This window comes from Oreochromis niloticus, linkage group LG16, assembly GCF_001858045.2.
Source record: "Oreochromis niloticus isolate F11D_XX linkage group LG16, O_niloticus_UMD_NMBU, whole genome shotgun sequence".
Classification (NCBI taxonomy): domain Eukaryota; kingdom Metazoa; phylum Chordata; class Actinopteri; order Cichliformes; family Cichlidae; genus Oreochromis; species Oreochromis niloticus.
In genome coordinates, this window is record NC_031987.2 from 978,936 (window position 1) to 998,531 (window position 19,596).

The following is a 19,596-nucleotide window of genomic DNA, read 5'->3' on the forward strand; positions in this document are numbered from 1 at the left end:
TCCTGGTTGAAGCGGTGTGTAGTCAGATAGGTGAGCATGTTAGCACAGAGGCTAACGGCCGCCCATCATGTGGAGTCTGTGAGTGTTGCACTGCTGCCGTGTTTAAAATGCTGCCTGTAATGTTCCTGTGATGGAGGTCACGTACGGGGCCCGAGTGTTGTTCACGCGCTGCCTCTAACAGACACTGCAGAGCTCTCTGAGTTTGGCCCTGAGCAGAAAGCGAGCCTGCGGTGGATCCGCCCTGAGGACAGGACGACCTTCAGACGCTAAGGCACAAAATGAACTGAACACAGATTTCAGTCCAGCTCACTCCTGTCCTGTCCTACAGCTCCAGCTGGTGCTGAGCTCACTCTGAGCCAGAGGTTTGATGTTATCTTGTATGTTTTGTCAGACTTCTGTGAGTTCGTGGTGACCCGAGGTTCAGTGGCTGTTGTTTGCCTTCTTTCTTTGCTTGTGAAAAACACATCAAACCAATCAGTTCACTTCACACAGATTTGTGTTCCTTTGTGTTATGTACCCATGATGCATCAGTGATGTTTTGATTATGAGTTTGATTTGTGTCGTCGCGACAGGCTTTCACCTTTAAAAACGTCGTTTTTAATACTGATGATGAACGACTCACAGCCAGGACAAAATCACCGCTTTTCAGGTTCTTTTATTGCCTCGGTTGCCATAGTGACACATTCCCACTGAAGAGGGTGGACAGCATTCGTGCCAAACATGACCTGAAGTATATCCTTCCATTAAATTCGGCAGTGAGCCGAGGCGGCCCAGTATCACACGAGGACACACTCCATCACAGCAGCTCCCATCGTTCACCACGTCTGAAACCCTCAGCATCGTTTCAATCTTGATTCACATCAGGACAATTTGAATGAGCGCCGTGCTTCGAGGATAAAAACGAGCTGACAGGAAATGATGGTGCTGAGGTCAGCGCTCAGACTCTGTGCCGGGAGGAGAACACTCTAAACTGGAGAGCAGAGGCTCTCCTCCTGCTCAGTGATGCTCTGCAAACAGCCTCTGCTTGTATTGGTGGCTTTATTCACCGTGTCTGAATTCTGGGAGGGGGCGTGTCCTAATGTGATTACATTTATTGTCACTGATGGCTGTGCTGTGATGTATTCATGTGCATCCACAGCAGGAAAGAATATCCGATCACTAACAAAGAAATGTCTGATTTCTATGGTGTTTCATTTTAGTGCAGAGAGGCAGAAAAACACATGAACACTAAAGTGAGTCACAGGTCAGTGAGGGAGACCCACAGCTGCTGTTAGTCTTTGAAATGAATTCAAAGCAGCGTGAGATGAAAAGAAAAAGACGCTCATCGTGTGTGATCGGTGTCTGTGATTGGAGCCTCTCTTCCCTCCATCACAGACACTTATTACACCCACTGCATCCACAAAGCCACCAGCATGGTGGAGGACGCCACCATGCAGGCCAGCAGGGCAGGGATAGCTCAGTAGGTAAAGTGATTGCCCCATGATCGGAAGGTCGGGGGTTCGACTCAACTGAACGGCTACCCTGAGGTACCCCTGAGCAAGGTACCGTCCCTACACACTGCTCCCCGGGCGCTGCATTGGTGGCTGCCCACTGCTTCACTGGGTGAATGGGTTAAATAATTCATTTAATTAAACTTTAAATGCAGAGGAGTAATTTCCCTACGGGGACTAACACATACACATTACATTACACCCCTCACACACACCCCTCACACACACTCTTAACCCTGCTGCCGTCTGGCACAGAGGAACCACAGCATCGGGGCGCTCACTGCCAGCCTGAGGAACAGTTTAAACTGTCAGACTCCTGAACACTCAGTGACTGCACTGACACACACACACTGGGGCAAGGCTCCCTTAAACAATCGTTCTGCCTCCTTAAGTTAAACTTTTAGAAGTTGAGAAAGAAAATAATAGATTTACTACAGTAGATGTCTGTACTTTTTACTGAGCTCGACTCTGTTTGCTCTGTGCAGTGTTTCACAGCTGGGAGCTTTAAAGAAGACATGAAACACTGAACATATTTACCCCACTGATCCTGACTCTGACACACACTGGGTCATGTTCAGCACCACCTTCTGTCAGTACGAACATGACGTCATGTGATTGGTTGGTTGAGGCTAACAGACTCACATTAGTTTATGTTAGTTAACTAGTGACAGGATCGATACCTCAGAGGAAAAAAGGACATTAAAGCTAAACATCAGTGAGGAGATCACTGTAGTGCTGCAGCAGTGAGTTGATGTGAAACCAGGACATACTGTCCACTTTACTGTCTGTGTCTGTAGCAGGAAGTGGCTGTTTGGCTAGCTGCAGTGAAACAGGAAAATCCAGCTGTTAGCCGTGATGTTGGTGTTTGTAAAGGACAGTGTAGAGGAGGGCCTGTTAGCTGCAACCGACCAACCACCTGACGTCACGTTCGTACTGACAGAAACATGTTTTTAAAACTTTAAACGGTTATTTGTTAAATCCAGCTTCACAGACAGTTACATGTGTGTCAGAGTCTGAGAGCTCAGTGGGGTAAATTAGCCTCGATGTGTTCAGTGTTTCATGTCCTCTTTAAAGCTCAGTACAGAGAACAGAAAGTTCAAACCTGTGATTCATTGAGCAGCTCTGTGTTACCGCGGTCATAGAAAGGAATAACCCCGCCTGCAGCTACAGACGCCGTGTGATGGCGAGCAGGTGTGAGGTGAGACGGCCTGCAGACAAACCAACAGTCATAGTAACGCTGTTGGAGGTGTGCAAATCACCTGCTGTCATTAAAAGTTTAAGTCTGGGTGAACTCTTGAACAGGTGAAGGTACCGCCACAAGACGACCTCTGACCTTTGACCTCTTCTATCTGTTTCAGGTCAGGGGATGACTGAGCCTGATCAGAGTCTTCTCGGCAGCGGGAACGGTGGGATCACCGTGGGAGGCCTCAAGTCCGTCCTGGAAGATGCCATCTCCCCGGCCTTCGGCGCCACCATCATTATCATCATCACGGTGATCATGTCCGGCAGCGCGTACCTCTGCTTCCTCAAGTACATCTGCAACGGCTGCTGCAAGCCCATGCAGGTGGTACCGGCCGCCGACGTGGACCCCAACAAGGTGGAGGAGCAGGTGTAGGTGATGGAGTCGGTCCCCGTGCTCGATTCAGGCCGTTGAGTTTTTCTGTCTGAAACGTTGTTTTCAGTTTCCTGCAGCTGGATGGATCAGAGGCCTCTGCAGATGAGACGTGAAGCTCAGCACAGGCTGGAGAAACCAGCCAATCAGTGAACACCAACATGGCGGTACCACCTGCCAGACGCCACGTCACAAAATCAAGGACCTTACTTCAGTGGTTTGTTGGATCTTTGTGTTTGTGTTCAGTGGAGCTCATTGTGAACGTGTGCTGACATGTTTATGGAGCGTCAGCAGGTAAAAATACGAGGCTGCAGTTTCTGTGAGGATCTTCAGGAACAGTTCTCCAGGCTTCCTGAAGGACAGTCAAAGCTCTTCTTTGGATGTTTCTGTCTTTGGTTGTGTTCCCTGTCAGGATGATCCCACACGCTTCAGTGATGCTGAGCTCTGAGGAGGCCCATCCATCACTGATGTGTGCTTTGTGTTTGGCATCACTATGATGCTGAAAAATGAAGCTGCTGCCAGTCAGATGTTTCCAGATGTTCCTGCGTGGTGGATCAGACTCTGTAATTCATCAGTTTATCAAAGATCTCCAGCAGCACTGACTGACCTGAAACCATGACAGAGCCTCCACCGTGCTTCACAGATGGCTGCAGACTCTCACTGTTGGACCTCCTCCTGACCTCCTCGTACACACTGACCATGATGTGGATCCATCTCTCCATCACACCTGTTCCTCTGACCTTCAGTCCAGTTCTTGTGTCATTTTCAGCCTCAGGTTACTTTATTTCTACATGGAGGTAGCTTTGTTCTGCAGCTGTCAATCCTCACATACACACTCTCAGTACAGCTACAGCAGACAACAGTAGAACAAAGTACACAAGACGAAAAACACAAAACGTTCATTTGTCCATCTCAGTAATGGCGGCTACAACAAAGCTATTTTTAAACGTGCTGTTTCACATTTTGGGACCAGAAGGAAAAACTGAAACAGACCAGCTGCACCTGCCTGCCGTCGGACTGAGTTTCTGTTCTTTACCGATAAATATCCAAACTGTGACACCAAAGAAAAATGACAGAGTGATAAAATAAACCATCATGGTTTTGTCAGCTGTGTGAGACATGAGAGTGGCTGGTGGGCGTTAAAATTAAGCTCCACAGTCTGACCTGTAATAAAAGTGACTTCATGTGTGTGAGCGCTTTTCCTAAAGTCGCGAGTCGTACCTTTAGACGTAGCTATGCTCAGCTGCAGGCAGGACACCTCAGCAAGAACTGAATCATGGCAGGTACGTGCTGTGGCTGGAAAAAAACACAGGACTCAGATATCTGCAGACGACCAAATATTATCAGGTCCATGAGACTTACTGCTTCTTACCGAGCACAAGGCTTTTCCACGTGTCCCCCCGCTCGATGCTAAGGTGCTCGTTATGTTTGAGGCTGAATCTCATGAATAACTGAACATCAGCTGGCTCACAGTCTGGATGCTGCTGTGGTTCTCACTCTGGACCAGGCTTTTTTCTTCTGTTTGGCCTTTAAAATGTCCATTTTTAGTTCCTCAGCAGCACAGCGAGGTCAGAAAGTGTACATGTTTAAAAACAGGATTCCTGCAGATTTAGTCATTCATGGTTTAATGTTAGGATGAGCTCTAACTCACCTGGAAGGAATAATCATGTCTTTACAAAACACAGAATAAGAACACATCAGTAAGCATGTCCACATCATCCCCACAAGTCTCTGTGAACATGTCCCCACTGTGTGCTGTGTGAGTGGGCAGTAAGTGCACACAGCTGTGATCTGGACTCATTTGTTTGCCTTCAGTAAGGATGTCTTCCTGACAGACGTCCTTACTGAGAGCATTTCTGAGGAGGCTTCAGTGAACAGCAGATGATCAGCTGAAGGTCCTGTGTGACTCTTCAGGACTTTCAGGTACTGTTTACCTGCTGTGGATGGACTGGTTCTGTGTTGATGTCTGTTACGTGTTGACACGACTCTGGTTCATCTTTTTGTTAGGAGCTTGAATGATTTGTAGGTCAGAGTTCAGACCCTTAAACAAAAACCTTCCTCGGGTACAAAGACTGGACTGAACCTGAGTGTAAGAGCAGCCAGTGTCCAAAGAAGACCTTTTAAAGACCTTCAGAGGGATGTGAGAGTGGCTCAAGACTTTTGCACAGTACTGAGCTGTAAAAAGACTAAAACAGCTTTTCAGGAAAACATCCACACAGACTGTTTCCTGTCACTGTGCTGATTATTGTACCTGCACAGGTAAAGGTGGACGTTACCTGCACACCTGTGTGTGTGTGTGTTTGTTGCTGGATGTGCAGTTATTTGTGCTGAGCTCTGTATTCTGCAAAATGTGGTTTTAATAAATAAAAACATAAAAGCTGAGGCTGTGACGCTGAAATAAGTGGAGCTGATAACCTGAGCTGGAGTTAGTGATCCCAGCCGTGAGCTCGGAGCTCATCAAACACACAAACATGCTCGCTGCAGCATCCTGTCAGCAGATCCTCCTTAACCAGCCTCACATCACCATGGAGACCAAACATGTCAATTCCTCCTGTGACAAAAACTCCTCCCTGATTTATCTGATTTGAATCTGATTCAAATCAGATAAATCTGAATCTGGGCCTTGCTTCCTGCTGATTGTTCGGAGGAGCCTCACGCACCGATCCATCAACGGAAGTGAGTTCAGAACTGACGTGAGGCCGTGTGTGCGCGCACACACACACACACACGTACTCGTTTTCATATGCTAGTGAGGACATCTCATTGACATAACACTAACCTGACCCCGACACTAAAACCTTCAAACTCATGTGGACGGACCCTTTGTCCCCAGAGGGACTGCTGATCCCCGACGGGTATTGTAGAATGCCAATTTTTGGTCCTCACAAAGATGTGTAAACATGGCACACACACACTCACACACACACTGAGATGACATAAAACTGACAGATTGATGATGTCACCCACACCTGTCAGTGAGGTGGGCGGACCCTTCCTGTCTTCGTGCTCATTGGTTACAGGCTGTCATGTGACTGCCCTCCTCGCCTGTTTCCCGTCTCTGTACCTGCTCATCATTAAAGCTGCTGTGCAGGTGTGAGTTTTCAGAGCGTCCACCTGAAGCTGCCCTCAGAGAGGAGGGAGGTTCAGCCTCCCTCCTCTCTGAGGGACAGTGAAGAGCTTTGAAGTGGGAGGAGTCGGAACAGGATTTACTGTTTGTGAGTTTCATGATGTGCTGTTTTCATGGTGATAGATCCACAGCTGATTACCCACACATGAATGTCTCTCTGTCACTGATGACCTCTGACCCTTAGACTGAGAATCCTCTCAGAGCTCCAGATGTACCCAAAGCATCTGCAAACGCCCGCGGCAGATGGAGCAGGAGGCCACTGAGGAGCGTACGGCTGAGCTGTGGAGTCCATCTGTGTCCATCAGCCACTGTGGGACACAAATCCATGGCAACCAGCTTTAACGGGCTGACATCATGACTCAGGCGGCACCTGAAATCTGTATATGACAGTTTAGGTGTTGAGTCGTGTGACTGATGCTCGTCGTGTTCGTGGTCCTGTAAAACCATCAGACAACAAAGAACGACGTTCAGCTGCTCGTGAGGATTTCATCATCCTTTAAACACAACCTCACAGATTTGACCGTTTTATTATAAAGACAACAAAAAGAGACTTTTCTGTCTTTACATTAAATAACTGAATTTTTCAGTGTAATATTTATCTTTTTCTTCCTGACTTTGCTGTAAAGCTGATGGAAATAGGCAGTGGTTGGACCCTCTGGGTGGACGCTTCTGGCCCACAGGCCTTATGTTTGCCACCCCTGCTCTAAAGCTTATGAAGCTAGATTAGCTGCATCATGAAGGTTCGCTGTGACAGCTGGTGTTTGTTTGTGCGGCGTCTCACTGGGACACAAACACTCGGCTCAGGTTTAAAACGGTTTTTATTAAAGCAACAACAAAAAGAAGCGAGGTCGGCGTGAGAGCGTCGTCAGCAGAGACCGGCACGGTCATCAGGGCTGCTCAGGTCCTCGAGCGGGGAATTGGTGAGCAGCCTTTCATCCTCTCTGCTGACGCTCTGAGACGTGAGGAAGGAGGAGCCGAAAGAGCGCCGAGAGCCGGAAGCAGAAAGAGGTCGAGGTCAGAGCCGGTTTGGGACGGCGTCTGATTGGGATGCTTTTTGGACCTCCCTGCCCTCCAGCTCTCGGCTTACTTTCAGGACCCGCAGTTCTCCTTCGGCAGCACGTCGACGTCCTGCTCTGTGGGCGGGGTCATCAGGGCGGGTTCGCTGCTCATCCTGTCACCCTTGCGAGCTGCGGAGACGGAGAAAGATCGAGAACAGGAAAGAGTTTATTTAAAATGGAAGAACTTCCTGTCTGACACTGTTCTAACTTTAGAGGCTTTTATTCTGTAAAAACTTCAGAGTCACAGCAACACAAAGACGCCGCAGCCTGAAGCTCCTCCAGCATCACGCTTCACGCGGTCGTAGCTCTGATGTCTCTGTTCTCCTCACACAGGTGTGCTCAGGTGAGTCCAGCTCTCCTCCTGTGCTGGACGGTTTGTCTGAGTCCAGGTGATTCTGCTGCTCAGCCGTCAGAAGGAAGCGCATCGCCATCAGACTCACGAAAGCGCAGAGTGTCGGCTCTGCAGAGGAAACTGCAGCTCTGAGCTGGAGGACGCTCTGCAGCTCCACAGCACAGAAACAGGAGTTTCTTTGTGTCTGCAGGGCAAAGGTCACGGTTCTGCTGAAGTGGAGTCGAAGCTCCACACAGGCTGCCCCTCTGGGAGTCGTGTCACGTAGACATGGAGCTGCGAGGACTGGAGCTGCTGGTCCAAACCTCAAACGTCCACGTGACGCACCAAACAGCGTCTGTGAGCGCAGACGGGGTTTCCTCTGCAGTGAGGCGCACCGCAGGGTTTAAATACAGCTTCTGTTCAGGCGAGCTGCTCAGAGTTTTTCTGTTTCTGTGCGAACGCTCTCATCAGGCTCTCTCGATTTCCTCTGTCAGCGCTGCAGAGGCGCCTCGTTGGCTACGGCGGCGTGGAGAAATGAGGACAGTCTAAAACAGCTGCGAGAGCTTCACCACATCCTTCTCACTGCAGCCGCAGCTCAGCCAGAGAGCGTCGCTTTCTCACAGTAAACAGAGTCTGAGGTGAGTCTGCAGATGATCCCTGACCAAACCTGAGCGTCACCTCTTTGTCCTCTGAGGTCGACTGACACCGATACATCACTGGGTGCGGAGGACACTGACTACACTCACATTTAGCCTGCTTGCATCCCGCGGTGCTCGGCTTCTCCGGCTGCTCCTCTCCTCGCGCCGCAGCCCGGATCTTCCTCGCCACGTACCGGCAGGCTGCAAACAGAACGACACAAACACGAGCGAGTTAACGGACCCACCCCGAGAACATCAGGACTTAGGATCAGACTTAACTGAAATCATATCTGAGCCAGGAGGCTCTGACACCGCCACACCGTCCCGAGTTTAACCCCTAACCCTGAATTATCTAAACAGTACAAAATCCTTTTGGGGGGTAACAACAATAACAATAATAATATTCATATTTATAACAAGGTGCAGTAATAAAAGTGTGCAATACACATACACTTATTCTTCATTTTATTACTAAGCTAGGTTACTGTGACGTGTCGTGTTGTACGTAGTGCCGACGGGGGACAGTTTTTCCAGTGTCATTGTACTATTGTTCTACGTATGACTGCAATGACAGTAAAGAGTCATCTTATCGTATCTTAACAAACACTTCTGGTAATTATCTGATGGTTCGGGCTTAACGGGCTCGTTTGTATCTGTGGAACTTCGGCTGTGGGAACCCTGTGATGGTGGGCCCAGAGGACCTGCGAGGATGGTGTCTGAGGCGCGTCCTCTGAAACCGGATCGTCCTGCAGCCTCGTGACCGTCTCGCTCGGCCGGTTTGGCTTCAGAGGAATCCAGAGAATGAATGTCGGTCCCAGCCACTCCTCTTTAATCTGACAGCTAAAATAATCCCAGTTTCTATTATTATCATGAAATCCTGTTTAGCTTCCGGTCAGCATCAATGAACATGCTGAAGCAAACAGAGACCATCGTTCATAATGTAAAGAGCCAAAGAGCCGCAGCGGTCACACACGAGTAACTAACGCAGTGAAAAACGACACATTACACGGTTCGTGTTGACAGGTCTGATGTTAAATCATCTTTTCATTAATTTTTTTTTTTTCCCCACTGATCACTGAAGAAAGACTGTCGGTGTGTTCAGGGGCTCCGGAAGCTCCTTTATGCCAGTCTAAAGTCCGGCACGTAAATCCAGGTGAGACCAAATCAGCGCTGTTTACCATCTGCACTCAGATTAGACCGAGATTATCTTTAAAGCTGGGAGTTAATCTGGGCTCGCTCTCTCAGCCGCAGGGGTTAATCCAGAGTTTAGCCGGAGCCGAGCCCTCAGCTGTGGGCTCGATCTAATCCCTGGACTGACCCTGACAGAGCCGCAGGTAACCCGGAAGTGGGAAGGCTGATCTCGGGTTCAGACCTGAGCCAGAAGCTGTCGGACTCACCGCTGATGATCAGTCACACCATCCTTCAGATGCGCGGGGTCAGGAGCTGCTGTTCTCGGTCCGTGTGTGTGTGTGTTAACGCTCAGCTGATATCTGAGCTCTTCCTCAATATCAAGTCTCCTCTGATAGCCCCTCCCCCTGAGGAGGGGGAGGAGCCTTCACTGTCGCTGCAACAAGCTCAGAGCAGCAAAGAAACTTCCACAGTGTATTCATTTACATCTAAATCTGTTTCTCCTCAGGATGAATGAAAACCGGACTTCATTATGACGTAAGCACAGGACCAAAGTCTGTGACGTCAGTCCTCAGGTGAGATCAGAGTGAATCCTCCTTCTGAGACTGAAGCCGGGTCATGATCCGTGCTCCTGGATCGTCCAACGCTGAATCTGACTGTAACCCACGATGCTGTCAGGCCAACGATGGTGTTCAGAGGGGGCAGACAGATTGTAACTGAGTACATGTACTCAAATACTTACTGAAGTGCAGCTTTAATGTACTTCAGTAAGTATTTCTGTGTTCTGTTACTTCCTGTGTACTCCATTCTGTCATACTGTAGATTTGCTTCATTGATTGTGATTTGTTTTTGCGTTTTGTGATTTGTTTTTGTGGTTTGCACTTCAGGGCCACCGTAGATTACAGATGAAGCTGTCATTAAAATCATTGAATGAGATCAATGAATCAGTGATCATGATCCAGTGGATGGATACGATTCTGAGGCGCCTGTGGTTGTGATGTAAATAAAAGTGACGTGAATAAATCTGTGATCTCTGATCATTTTGTTTAAGGATCATATTTTCATACAGAGGAATTTATTTTGGCTTCACAGACGCTGAAGCTTCAAACATGTCAGCAGGATGGTGGGTATTATGGGATGGCATCGTCTCCTTTCCTGTCATAGACGATCCTCCTGAGTCTCCTGCTGAGTGAGCAGAGTCTGTTCATTTTCATTACTGCCAGGGTCATGGTGGGGGCGGAGCCTATCACAGGTGTCATAAGGTGAGAGTTGGGTACACCTGCACAGGTTTCCATCCATCACAGAGCTCTCTGTAATTATTTAATAAGTGGATATAAAAGCTTGATTAACATTTTTACTTACCGTGCTTTATTTCATGTGCCTGAGTCAGATATTTGAACTTTTTAGGTTGTGTTTTAGTTTCAACTGCTGAAAAAAAAATCTTATCTTGTGTTATGTTGAAGGAAAAATGAATCTCTCTCTGTAGACTCTAACACCTCAGAGTGCTCTATCAGCGAGTCTGCAGATATGAACAAAAGCAGACTCAGAGCCTACCATGTCGCCTCTTTCATCATCGCTTTAATGACATGTTTCCATCTTCTATCTCACCTGCTGACACGTCTGAACCTTCACCGACACCCACAGCTGGACTCTGAACATCTGGGCTGCCTGAGAAGAAGAATAAAACCATCCACACAAAGATTAGGAGCTGTAAAGTGATCGGGGTGAGTTTTACTGCTCTCAGTGTGTAGCTGTTCAGTGTTGAATGATCACGGATGAACCTGCTTCAGTCTCAGGAGAGTGAAGGAGGAGTCCTGCATCAGTATCTGTTCAGTTAGGTCGTTATATATTTGGACACTGACACAAGTTTTGTGTTTTTACCTGTTTACTGAGTCATATTCCAGTTGTAGGAGCCATAGGAGTTGTTCCTTTTTTGATTAAGTGGGTTGGTTTAAATGGACTCACTGTATTGGTGCACGGGTGTGGGGCGTGTCTCATGGGTGTGTTAGATGATAAATGTGGTTGCACTCACCTGTTCACCACACCTGATGTTGATGAGCAGTAGTGATGGGTAGATGAGGCCTCGTGAAGCGTTTCAGCACATTCCCCAAACTGTATCGATACTGTGTCGACACAGTGTTGCTGTTGTGCTCCATACTGACACCTGCTGGACCTTAAATATCATTGCAGGCAACTTACTTGAGACTCACAACAGACGATTCAATGACCTAGTCGTACTTGTACACTAAGGTAATGTACTTTCCATGGAATCATTTTATATCTTTTACATTTCAAATATTGTAGACATCTATAAAATATATTGTGAATGACACTAAGTGAAAATTAAAATGAAAGTATTGTGAATATAATATTACCCATTTAAATGTAATTGACTCAGAGTTTATTATAAATTTCTATCCAGAAAAATAAGTTTATCCATTGTTTTTGCATTCAGTCTATTGCGGGGTTTTTTTTTTTTTTGTTTTTTTTTTTGGCACCATTTCCCCAGCTTTGGAAAACTCACAGGCACAGATGAAGCTGGGGTACACAAAACACTGTAAAGCCAGGTGGAAAAGGTTCTGATAAGATGTCTTCCTATTCCCCCAGTACGTTAAAGGATCCTCTGATCTCGGGATGTTTCTCTCCGACACTCTCCACAATACTAAGGGGTTGGCAGTCCTTTATAATGAAATTCAGGACTGCCTGGTCCAGAGCAGTCTTCCTAGATGCTTGATTTCAAAATAATAAAACACATAATAAAAAAAATATATGATAAAGCTGTTCAGTGTCTATATAGGCCGACCTGTGTTCATTCTCGGTGTGTTTGTCGCCTCATTTTCATGTTTGGCTCTAATGCCTAAACACTGAGGAGGTGAAACAAAGTGGAGGTGATTACACTGAAACAAAGACAGACAAACTATTACCTTATTTCCAGTTAAAAGATCAAAATGATCCCACACAGCAGAAACATTTCTTTTTCTTTCGGGCTCCATTTTGTTATGGAGAGATGTGTATTTTTAATCTTTGCGAGAGTAATTTCGTGTTTTTTTTGTGGCGACTTATTCCGTTGGCAGATGCGGATGCGGTACTTTTTAAACACAGTTTGGCGCGTTGGCAATGAGCGATACAGCAGCTGTATCGATCACGTGACTTTTTCTTAAAGCGACGCACGCACCGATACCGGCTTCGCTAGGTGAGCTTGATACAAGCGTCGGTGCGTCAGTGTTGCAGGACCCATCACTAATGAGCAGAAAGGTAGGGTGAGCATGAGGCAAAACCTTCTGTTGACCGCAGCTTGAATCATTTTGATGCATTTTTGACTGGAACTTGATGGTTTATGTATACTTATGCACTAAGTTTTAATTTATCTTCTTCCCCTCCAGCATATAATGGGCTCTTTTGAGGACATTTCTTATCATTGTTATGCTGATGATATTCAGTTGTACATTTCTTTTATGCCCCAGGATTTATCTAAGCTTCAGCGTCTGAATGATTGCTTAGATTTGATCAAACGTTGGATGGCTGCAAATTTCCTCCAACTCAACGAGGGGAAAACCAAAGTCCTCGTATGCGCCCCTGATAGATTTCTATCGCAGATAGTGAAAGCCCTTGGTCCTCCCTCACTCTATGTTAAATCCTCTGTCAGGAATTTAGGTGTCACCTTTGACTCCAGTCTCACATCGGATGGGCATGTGAAATCTCTGGTTCGGTCTTGTTTTTATCATTCAAGAAATGTGGCTAGGCTAAGCCCAATTTTATCTCGATCTGAACTGGAGATTGCTATACATGCATTTATCTCGTCACGCTTAGATTATTGTAATTCGCTGTTTATGTGTCTTAGCAAAGGTTCTCTGGATCGTCTGCAGGTTGTGCAAAACGCTGCAGCTAGGCTTTTGACGCAATACTCCAAGTACTCACATGTGACACCGTTGTTATCTCAGTTACACTGGCTTCCTGTTAAATTTAGAGTCGATTTTAAGATCCTGGTCTTGACCTACAGAGCTGTGCATGGACTGGCACCTGCCTACATCTTTGATCTGCTACAGCCTTATGTCCCCAGCAGGTCTTTGAGGTCATCTGATCTGGGCTTACTTGCTATAAAAAAAATACTAAGAGGAGGACTAAGGGTGATAGAGCTTTTGCCACTGTGGCCCCTAGACTGTGGAACTCTCTCCCCCAAGCATTAAGAACTGTGGACTCAGTAGCTGTTTTTAAAAAACAACTCAAAACTCACCTTTTTAAAACTGCTTTTGGTTAATTTTTTGCCTGTTTTATTTAGTCTTTTTAAATCTTTTTATGACTTGTAATCTTATGTGCAGCACTTTGTGATTCTGTCTTGAAAGGTGCTATATAAATAAAAATTTATTTATTTATTTAAGTTATGCCATAGGCCAATGTTGTAATTTGGTATAGGAATTGGTGCAGTTTTTTGTGAGTTGCAGTTATTTGTTTGTGCAGTCTGTGCATTTGTTTAATAGTTAATCCCATGTGCTGATTTGTATATTGGACAGTTGCATGTGGAATAAAAGGAGCAAATGGTACAGAAGTGTATCTTATGTGTTTACTGTTGCGCATCATCTGTGTCCTCATGTTTAGCCTGCCGCGGCTGTTGGTTGGAGGAGCTGCAATACCAGTTGTAGTTATATAATGGACGTGGATATGATGGTTAGACTCTCAGCTTTTGATCGAGGGTAACCACGTTCAGACTGGATGAAGGGTTTAGGAGTTTCAGCTCCTTAATGTGTGCCACCCTCTTCTTAAATGGACCAAAAGTAATTGGACAGTTGACTCAAAGGCTATTTCATGGACAGGTGTGGGCAAGTCCTTCGTTACGTCATTATCAGTTAAGCAGATAAAAGGCCGGGAGTTGATTTGAGCTGTGGTGCTTCCATTTGAAAGGTTTTACTCTGAACAGACAACATGCGGTCAAAGCAGCTCTCCATGCAAGTGAAACAGGCCATCCTTCAACTTCAATATTAGGAGTGACAAAATCTTTGTTCCATCCTGAGAAAGAAAGCAAGCACTGGTGAACTCAGCAACACAAAAAGACCTGGACATCCACAGAAGACAGCCGTGGTGGATGATCGCAGAACCATTTCCATGGTGAAGAGAAAGCCGTTCACAACAGCCAACCAAGTGAACAACACTCTCCAGGAGGAAGGCACATCGATATAACCCAGTCTACCATAGAGAGAAGACTGCATGGAAGCACACAGAGGATTCACTGCAAGGTGCAAGACACTCATCAGCCTGAAGCAGGGGCGGATCTAGAAGGGTGGCATGGGGTGGCAAGTGCCACCCCAAGTGCCACCCCAGTTTTGCATATGACAGTGTTGTTTATTAAAATAAGATAGCATTAACAGTTTGAGCGTAGTTACAGTCAACAGTGAATATAAATGCTAAAACTGAATATATTGCATAGTGTCCCCCCCTCCACCATTAACAAATGGTTCAGCCCATAGCAGGAGCGGCTTTTTTCTTGTTTTCAGTAGCAAGCGATGCTTCTGATTGTGCCAGAGCACATTTTGAACAACACCATGGGAAATAAGGATTTTACACAGGTGGTCGGTTGTTACACTCTGGAAATGGAAGGAGGTGAGTGTTATTACCCCTCTGTGGTCCACGGACACGCTGCACCTCCAAATCACATGATCGATTTAAGCTGACAAAGCAACAAGCTGCAGCCACGCTGAGTCTCTATTTCAGCTCACATTGAAAGTTCGGACTTCAAAGTTTTTAAATTTTTTATTACAGGCCAGTAAATCCAGATTCATGATAATATATATCTAAGCCGTGCTTTTTTTTTTCTAAATACTGTCGTCACGTTTTTGTGTGTGTGTGTTTTAAGCGTTTTCTAAGGACAGCGCAAAAACAGTGAAGAAAGGAGAAAAAAAAAAAAAAAAAAAAAGCCTCCTCTTTCCTATCGGTGGAAAAATGTACCATGTCGACCAATTTAAAAAAAAAAAAAAAAAAAAAGTCAACAAGTGGGATTTGGTTGTTTAGGAAGAGGGGAGAGTTTTGGGAGTGACGGTAACGCGAGTGAGAGAGAGAGAGAGTTTTTAGATGTGGGAGATTTGTGACATTTAGTGTGGAGTGTAAAGTTAGTGTGTTGTGTTGTCTTGTGTAGTTGTTCTGTTGTGTAGTCGCTGTTTTGCTTTGTGTGTCAGTGAGGGCACTAATAAATGTCACTAAGGCACATTTGCAATGTAAACACTGTCACTAAGTAGAAAACCAGCGGAGTGATACACCTGCTGTCAGGCCTGCAGGTTTCTCCCTGTGCTGTTCTGTCTTTTGGTGGAAAAACTTATTTTTACTGGCACACATCATTTGTGGGGCATCTTATTGCGACACCTGATTGTTCTCTCATTTTAGTTTTAGTAGTATTTTTAAATGGTTGTACATAGAGCTGGGCGATAGAACGATAACGATATGTATTGCGAAATAACTTTTTCTCAATAGAAAAATTAAACTATTGCGATAGGCCGCATCTCTCTTGTCCTCTTAAAAAAAAAAAAAAGAAGAACAGCCAATCCAAATTAAGTAGCGCAGAGCCGAACCAATCACAGCCGCAGCGTCACGTCACGTGACTTGTTACGTACAACACAAGTTCCAAGACGCACATGTGTATTTGTTTGGGAAGCAGCTATCCGCCGTGCCGCCCGGGTATTGGAGGAAATGAGTTTGCCGACTAGAGAAAAATCAACCGAGAGCGTGACCGAAGGTTACCAAAGAGAAAACAGGTGATGGTTCCAATGCCGGAGAGCTTGTCGAACAGAAGGGCCACAGAAGTTCCGTAGTGTGAAGGTATTTCGGCTATTTCAAGTCTGACAAAAAACAGAGTAGCGCGCACTGTAAATTGTGCCGAAAGCAAGTCTGGAAATACAATAAAGCGGTGCATGCTCAATCTCTGACTGAAAGCGCTGATTTGTCATTCGGCTTTTGTCAGACTAAAGTCACTGTTAAAACTGTTTGAAAAGCTAAGCTATACAACAAGGAGAGATTGAGAATTTCCTTTTAGTTCTCAGTTTATTTGATATTGACAAAAGTTAGTCAATTTTGTCTGTTCTTCTGTAAAACAAACTAAGATTTATTTTTAGAATTAATATTTTGTTTCTAAGTGGAATTAACAATTTAGTCTGTTTTGTTTGTTCTATTTTGAAACTTAAACGCTTTAGCGGCTGCCTTTTGTGTAGTTTGCAATATTTGCCTTTATTTATCTGAAAAAGTCTCATGTTCCTTAAGTACATCTGTCCTGTTGAACTTATTATGGGAAATAAATATTTTAATTAAAACAAGCTGCTGATTATTTCACATTTTACTTGTGAGCAACGGCACATTTAAATCTTACAAATATAGTTATTTGGCTTATATCGTGATATATATCGTTATCGCCTGAAATGAAAAAAACATATCGTGATATGAAAAAATCTTATATCGCCCAGCTCTAGTTGTACAAGATGAAAAAAAACGGCAGGTGTATTGGCTGCATTTTTAGATAAATAGTTGTATATGTTTACAAAATGTACAATTTATATTTGCATTTCAAGTTATAAAAATTTACTCAACATGTCTGTGGTTTTTTTTTTACAGTAAAAAAATACTACTAGGCTTATAAGTTCTTTGTGTGATTTCAGATCAGTAATACTAATGCAGTATGTCAGTGAAAAAAACAACTAAATTCAGCTGAGCTGAAAAGAATGAGACCAAACAAGGCAAGGGGGAAAAAATAAAATGAAACAATTTGAGGGGGAAATACAAACGTAAACTCAAAAGGAGTCAAAAATGTCCGGTTGTATTTCAGACCTCAGAGGGTTAATCCAACAAATCATGAAAAATTAGGTTTATATTTTTGTTCATGACAGTGCAGATTTCTGACATTTTGTGTAATTTAAGCTGTAACAATGTGATTGTTTTCTAACAAAAAACAGTGTGAAACTTAAGTTAGACTTTGTGTTCTATTGTGTTGTGTTTGTAAATGAACCGCCCCATGTTGTGTAGTTTTCTGGATTTTATACTTATTGTACTACATATTTATTTATTATACAGGCTACAGTACATAAAATCAAAACTGTAATTATGTGGGCTACAGACAATAATTAAGTTAGAGACTATATATATATATGAAAAACGTGTATACTTACTGCATTTGAATCATTTTAACCATATGTAACCACCTGCATATGTGTTTGAAAAAAAGGCTTTGATTTTGCCACCCCATTTGATTTCTTTGCCACCCTCATGCCACCCTAAGAAAACTTCTCTAGATCCGCCCCTGGCCTGAAGAACAGAAAGGCTAAAAACATGTAAAAAGTCAACACAGATCTGGAAAAACATCCTTTGGACAGATGAAACCAAGATCAGCCTCTACCAGAATGATGCAAGAAAAAAGTACAGAGAAGGAACAGCTTGTGATCCAAATACGACGTCATCTGCACAACACGGCAGCATGGCTGCCAGTGGCACTGGGACACTAGTGTTTACTGACACAGGACAGAAGCAGCTGAGCGAACTGTGAGCTGTTCAGAGGAAGACTGTCTGCTCACATCCAGCTAAATGCAGTCACACTGAGTAGGCGGTGTTTCATAGTACAGATGGACAATGACCCAAAGCAAAGAAAGAAGTGGAATATTTTTCAGTGGCCAAGTCAGTCACCTGACCTTCACCCAACTGAGCATTTCACTTGTTGGAGACTAAACTTCTGTCAAAGAGACCCACAAACACACAAGAGCTGAAAGCTGCTGCAGTAAAGGCCTGAGAGAGAGGAGGAAACCAGCATCTGGTGATGTCTGTGAGTTTAAGACCGTCAGCAAACCCAGCAAAGGGTTTTCAACAGAGTATTAGAAAAGAACACTTTATTTTCACTTATTGAATCTGTGTGGGACTGAAGGGATTGTGTTAAACATGCTTTAGTTCCTCACATTTTAATCCAATTTTTTTTTGTCCAACCCACTGAGTTAAAGCTGAAGGTCTGCATCCGAGCTGTTTCATTTAAAATTTATTGTGTTGATGCACAGAACCAAAACCAGTTGTCTCTGTCCAAATATTTATGGACCTGACTGTATTTAATCTGTATCAGGACCTTTATCCATATCTGTATGTGCGCCTGTACCTTTATCAGCATCAGTATTTGTACATGTACCTGTATCAGTATCAGGGCTGAAACCTACCACGTTATTTACTGTAGTGAGTAATCAGGCTTTCTCAGAAGGAGTGGGTGGAGGTGACGGTGCTGTGAGTCTGCATCACCTCACTGAACAGAAATCTAAGATAAGATAACCTTTATTAGTCCCACACATGGGAAATTTGTTTTGTCACAGCAGGAAGTGGACAGTGCAAAAGTTATATAGCAAAATTAGAATACAATAAGAATAAAATACTATATACAGTAGAATAAATAGAATAAAATATACAATATGATAAAAATAGAATACAGATACTTTATACAACTGAGTAAAAATACAACTTTGTCAGAGTATTGCACTTAGTGTTATTGCACATGTGTGTTTGATCAGTTGAAGTCTTTGTTGTGGAGTCTGACAGCAGTGGCGAGGAAAGACCTGCGAAATCTCTCCGTCCCACACCGTGGCCTTCTACATGCTGTTTGGGGTAATTAGAAGAAAAATATATTTTTAGTAAATGAAAGCTGACTTTTAAATAAAATGAAAAAGTGAGAGTGTGGCCGATTGTCCTTTGGTGGAAGAGAAAACCTGTGGCCTGTGTTTCTGAACGAAGCCCAGAGGTCTGTCCATGACAGGAACGCTTCAGTCTGAGGCTTTCTGATGATGAAGAGCAGCGCTCTGCTTCATGTTCACGTCTGACTGGAGCTCGTTCAGAGGCAGCAGCTCTCAGATCAACCTCGCAGCCTTTTTCTCTTGGTGAGTAAAGATGCCGTCTGTCTGTGTCTGAAGTCTGGAGCTGTTTCAGACTTTCATGCTGATGTTCGGCTCGAACAAGCAGGAGATTTCTGAGGTTTTCTCATGAATTCGTCTCTGCTGGTTTGTAAATGGACTGATTCTTATATAGCGCTTTTCTACTCTCCCGGAGTACTACAAGCACTTTTAAACTAAAGTGCAACTAATAAACATTCACACACATTCATACTCCGATGAATGCATCGGAGGGCAATTTGGGGTTAGTATCTTGCCCAATGATATTTGGCATGCAGACTGGGGGAGCCAGGAATCGAACCACCAACCTTCTGATCAGTAGCTG

The 19,596-nt window shown here is 44.6% G+C and overlaps 3 long non-coding RNA genes across 4 annotated transcripts; 1 reads left to right on the top strand and 2 right to left on the bottom strand.

The window, feature by feature from the left end:
• Positions 1-6,065: 6,065 nt before the first annotated feature.
• LOC112844099 (uncharacterized) lies at positions 6,066-7,187 on the top strand. The gene is made up of 2 exons (XR_003216698.1): positions 6,066-6,317; positions 6,414-7,187. It is a non-coding gene; the product is annotated as an uncharacterized LOC112844099 (long non-coding RNA).
• On the bottom strand, positions 7,030-9,811 carry LOC102077416 (uncharacterized). Its single transcript, XR_001224173.3, has 3 exons — positions 9,654-9,811; positions 8,365-8,457; positions 7,030-7,416 (listed from the first exon to the last, which is right to left on the bottom strand). It is a non-coding gene; the product is annotated as an uncharacterized LOC102077416 (long non-coding RNA).
• Positions 9,812-10,450: 639 nt separating this feature from the next.
• LOC106098081 (uncharacterized) lies at positions 10,451-11,405 on the bottom strand. Of its 2 annotated transcripts, XR_003216697.1 has the most exons (4): positions 11,266-11,405; positions 10,993-11,052; positions 10,747-10,903; positions 10,451-10,627 (listed from the first exon to the last, which is right to left on the bottom strand). It is a non-coding gene; the product is annotated as an uncharacterized LOC106098081 (long non-coding RNA). The 2 variants fall into 2 exon arrangements; XR_001224175.3 differs by lacking the exon at positions 10,747-10,903 and having other exon boundaries at positions 10,451-10,694.
• Between the last annotated feature and the right edge of the window lie 8,191 nt (positions 11,406-19,596).